We start from the raw sequence: 5,743 nt of genomic DNA, 5'->3' as shown, positions 1-5,743 counted from the left end.
AAAATAGGATGAGTAATAATATACCTAGTAAGTAGTTCTCACGTAAGGTAGTGACCAAATGCACAGTCACATGCAACATGTCATGAAAACATATGATTGGGACCCATAACATAAACTTATAATAACACGAGGTGGTCGGTTATGCTTCCAACGTAAGTTCCTCTGCCATGGTAGGAAGATGAGGACTTAAGCGAAAACTAACCCATCTAATGATTAGTGGGTCATGCAGTCAGTAGGGCCAGAGTTGCATCCAACATCAACCATTAGCATAAACATAAGGTTGGACAAGAGGGGTGTAACCATACATACCCTACTAGTCTCTAGCATAAATATGGGCCTAGAGGGGTGCAACCATACATGCCCTGTCAGCCCTAGAAGCATAACCTATACCTAATTAAAACTTGATCTTAACATAATCGTGAACAAACATAACGCATGGGGTCCCTTGTAGAGAAATGTGTTTTAAACATGTAATGCAACATAGGAATAAGAACATAATAAAGCAACATATAAAAGGTACATTACCATAAAACACTTAATGAGAAGGTGAGATAAACTACTTACCTTGATTACGATCCTAATTATTCCTTATTATTTCTTATGGTTTGATTAGTGGAGCTTTCCCTCTTAAACTATAAGGGAATTTAGGCAGCACCTCACCCGAGTTTTATCTCTTCTAAGCTCACAGAACTTCCTCACTCACACTTACTCTTTCACACGATTCTTTGTTACTGAGATTTGTTTGAGAATGGGTTAAATCTTCAGGCAAAGGGTCCTATTTATAGTGGTTTTTAGCTCTTCTCAGTGTGACAACTCATTTTACAAATGGCTTCTTTAAAATTACTTAGGTTTAAGAATTTCTATTAATAAGACACCTAATTTTTGGCTTACGTTTGCCCTTACATCATTAACCTTTGTTTGTATTCAATTTTAGGGTTCTCCATGTATAATCTATAAGATCGTGGCAAAATTCAATGCATAATCCACACTTATGTCCAAATCTTGCTCTTTTTGTTCTCAGAATCTCGCTCTTTCCAGCTTTCTCGCTAGTTTGGCTCTCATTCAACGCATAATCCATACTTCTGTCTAAATCTCGCTCTCTCCGCTCTCAGAATCTCGCTCTCTCCAGTTTTCTCGCTCATTTGGCTTTCGGCAGAGTCGGTCTCTCCATGTTTCTCGCTCATTTGGCTCTCGGCAGTGTCGCTCTCTTCATGTTTCTGGCTAAAGATCTCGCTCTCTCCAACCTTCTCGCTAGCTTGGATCTGGGCAGTGTTGCTCTCTCTAGGATTCTCGCTAAGAATCTCGCTTTCTCCAATCTCGCCAGCCTCATTCTTTCCAATCTCGCTAGCATTGCTCTCTCCTTCTTTCTCTCCACCTTTTCTCTCCAATATCGCTCTCTCCCAGTTTTCTCCCCAATATTTCTCTCCAATCTCGCTCTCTTCAGGTTTCTCTCCACCAATCTTGCTAGTTTTCATGCGTGGGTTGCTTTCACCGCTTGCGACACGTGGACTCCATTTCTCTCTCTTTTCCTTTTTCTTTTTCTTTTTCTTTATTTATTTTTTATTTTTTATTTTCCTGCTTTCTAAATTAGGGTTAGGGTATTACATTTACCACTCCCTTAAATAAAATTTCGTCATGCTTAGAATTTTGGCATTTAATTTTCTGTAGTATATGCATACAAATTTGGGTTATTACATTCTTCCCTCCTTAAGAACTTTCGTCCTCGAAAGTTTCTTGGTTCTTAAACAAATAAGGGTATTTGATTTTCATCTCTTCTTCTCATTCCCATGTAGCTTTTTCTACTTGTTGATTTCTCCAAAGAACCTTCACTAAACTTATTTCTCGATTACGAAGTGACTTCTTCTCTCTTACTAGGATGCAAACTGGAGTCTCCTCGTATTCTATGTTTTAACTTATTTGTAAAGGTTCATAATTTACTACATGTGATGGTTCAAACACGTATTTTCGAAGCATCGATACATGAATACATTATGTATTGTAGAAAGTGTGGGTGGTAATGGCAATCGATAAGCTACTTGGCCAATACGTTCTAATATTTCAAAGGGTCCAATAAAGTGGGGGCTAAGTTTGCCTTTTCGTTCGAAATGCATAATGCCTTTCATGGGTGCTACTTTTAGAAATACGTGATCTTCTACTTTGAATTCCAACTCTTTTCGACGGTTATCAGCATAACTCTTCTGTGTGCTTTAAGCTGTTCATATTCTTTCTCGAATTAGCTTAATTGACTCTGATGTTTGCTGCACCAATTCAGGTCCTAGTAGTGTTCGCTCCCCGACATCATCCCAGTGTATAGAGGATCTGCATTTCTTTTTGTATAAGGCTTCGAAGGGGGCCATACCAATTGTCGCTTGATAACTATTATTATAAGCAAATTCTATAAGGTGTATTTGCGAATCCCAAGCTCTAGTGAAATCCAAAGCACATGCCCTCAACATGTCTTCTAGGATTTGATTAACTCGTTTTGTTTGGCCATCAGTTTGTGAATGGAAGGTTGTGCTGAAATTTAGCTGTGTGCCCATTGCTTTCTGCAAACTTTTCCAGAACTTGGAGACGAAACGAGGGTCTCGATCTGAAACAATTGATACCGGGAGTCCATGTAACCGGATGACTTCTTTTAAGTACATTTGAGCTAGTGCTTCTGTAGTGTGAGTAGTCTTGCATGGTAGGAAGTGGGCCGATTTGGTGAGTCGATCCACAATCACCCAAATCAGTTGTGGACTTTAACAGTTCTCGGGAGTCCTAAGATGAAGTCCATAGAAATATGCTCCCATTTCCATTCTGGAACACTTAGAGGATGAAGGAGTCCTTGTGGTCGTTGCCGTAGAGCTTTCACCTGTTGACAAACCAAACATTTACTTACATAGTCGGCTATATCCTTTTTCATGTTATACCACCAGTAATGTGCTTTCAAGTCTCGATACATTTTGGTACTCCCAAGATGTATTGAAAAGCATGATTTATGAGCTTCCTTCAGTAGTTCTTTCTTTATTTCTTCATCATCTTGTACACATAGACATCCACGATAGAGAAGTGTAGAGTTTGGAGCTGTAGAGAATTGACTGGTTTCTCCATTCTCTGACTGCAGTTGTTTGTTTAGGTATTTATCTATTTTTTGTGCATCAATTATCCTTTGTCTTAATGCAGGTCTTGCAATTAACTATGCTATTTAAGTTGTGAAGGTTTCTGGTACTAGTGAGATCTCAGCTCTTTCAAGGTCATCCATTATATGTTTGGAGATGGTACTTAGAGCTGTTGTATGAGCTGACTTTCTGCTAAGAGCATCAACAACAATGTTAGTTTTTCCTGGATGATAAAGGATCTCACAGTCATAGTCTTTGACTAATTCTAACTATTTTCGTTGCCTCATGTTTAACGCTTTCTGGGTAAAGAAGTACTTAAGGCTTTTATAATCTGTATAAATTTGGATCTTTTCCCCATATAAGTAATGTCTCCATATCTTTAAAGAAAAGACTACGACAGCTAACTCCAAGTCATGAACAAGATAGTTTTGTTCATAAGGTTTTAGTTGTCTTGAAGTATACGCTATTATCTTTCCGTGTTGCATCAATACACAACCAAGCCCCTTCTTCAATGCGTCACTGTAATAGTTAAACCCCCTGATCTGTCAGGTATAGTGAGTATAGGGGCTGTGGTCAACTTTTCTTTTAGTTCCTAGAAGCTTTGCTCACATGCTTGGTTCCAGGCAAAAGGATTATTCTTCTTGGTGAGCTTAGTTAAGGGTAATACTTGAGAAATTCTTCACAAATCGTCTATAATATTCTGCTAATCCAAGGAAGCTTCGCACTTCGCTGATTGTTGTTAGGCGAAGCCAGTTGATAACTGTTTCAATCCTAGCAGGATCCACTGAGATTCCTTATTGCTTTATAATATGCCCTAGGTAGGCAACTTGTCGCGCCCAAAACTCACACTTGGAGAATTTGGCATACAACTTTTCATTTCTTAATATGGAAAGAATGTCCCTAAGATGTTTTTCATGTTCTACCTCAGACTTGGAATAGACCAAAATATCATCTATAAATATGATCACAAAGTTATCAAGATAGTCCTTAAAAATTCTATTCATCAAGTCCATAAAGGCTGCGGGGGCATTCGTTAATCCAAAGGGCATCACCATAAATTCATAATGCCCATATCTTGTTCGGAAAGTAGTCTTGGGTAAATCAGACTCCTTGATTCGTAGTTGATGATATCCAGATCGTAAGTCTATTTTGGAGAATACTGAGGCTCCTTGTAATTTGTCAAATAGGTCATCAATGTGTGGGAGTGGGTACTTATTCTTTATTGTCAACTTATTCAACTCCCGATAATCTATACATAAACGTATTGATCCATCCTTTTTCTTAACAAATAAGACAGGTGCTCCCCATGGAGACATGCTAGGGCGTATAAATCCCTTATCTATCAATTCTTGTAATTGTATTTTGAGTTCTTTTAATTTCGTAGGTGCCATTTTATATGGTTCTTTAGATATTGGTTCAGCTCTAGGAATTAGATCTATACACAATTCTATTTCTCGACTCGGTGGTAAACCCGGTAGATCTTTTGGGAATACATCTTCAAATTCTCTTATTATAGGAATGGCCTTAATTTCATCCTTTTGGTTTCGTAAATCCACTACGCTTGCTAAATATGCCCAAGCCCCATGGTTGAGCAAATGTTTAGTTTTTAAGGCTAAAATTATTCTTGGGGCTGATGGTATATTAGAACTCTTAAACTTAAACTTGGTTCCTATTGGAAAGGTGAATATGACCTCTTTATTATGGCAATTTATGCTTGCATAGTTTGCTGCTAACGAGTCCATACTTAGTATTATGTTAAAATCACTTATGTCTAGGATGATAAAGGTCACCCCTAGTTTGTGTCCTGATACTGACAATTTGTAGTTTTTCGCTATTGAGTTGGCAATTATAGATACTCTAACAGGAGTGGCTACAAATAGAATATAGCCTAAGGGCTTTGATGTTAATCAAGCATGTTGTGCAAATGTTGTATAGATGAATGAATGACTAGAGCCCGAATCAAATAAAGTGAAGGCATAATACCCGAGGATGGGTAATGTACCTGTAACAACTACATCTTGATCCTCTGCCTCTTGACGTGTAACAGCAAACACCCATCCTTTCTGTTGTTGGGTAACCTTGTTACTAGTAGGTTGGGTGGTCTGGGCAGTTGATACTTGATTGACGAGCTTTGGGCAAGCCTTTGCATAGTGACCCGTTTGGCCGCAGTTAAAACACACCGCTAATCTCTGAAGACATTGCCTCTGATGGTGTTTCCCACAATTTCTGCACTTAGGATATGTGAATGTTTGACTCTTCTATTGTGACTGTACGCCCTGTATGCTTTGGGAAATTTTTGCTTGCCGTTGTGAACGTTGGAAGCCTTGTTGGGTGAATTTCCTCTTTTGATTTGGCATAAATTCTCGTTTAGAAGTTGAGGTTTTGGCAGCAAGATCTACTTCCATAAGTAAGGCCGACTCGAGGGCAAGGGCATACTCTTTGTGTCGGAAAGCAGTAACAATGCCTCGAATGCCTTCTCTTAATCCCCAAATAAACCTTTCTACCTTCTTCTCTTCTGTGTCCACTAGTCGATTAACAAAGTGAGACAAGTGATCAAATTTTCGTTCATACTCTGCCACCGACATGTTCTCTTGACGAAGATTAAGAAATTCCACTTCCTTTTGATATCTCACTATCAAAGG

Source organism: Benincasa hispida, chromosome 6 (genome assembly GCF_027475165.1).
Source record: "Benincasa hispida cultivar pf3 chromosome 6, pf3_genome.v1.1, whole genome shotgun sequence".
Lineage (NCBI taxonomy): Eukaryota > Viridiplantae > Streptophyta > Magnoliopsida > Cucurbitales > Cucurbitaceae > Benincasa > Benincasa hispida.
Note: the sequence above shows the minus strand (reverse complement) of the source record.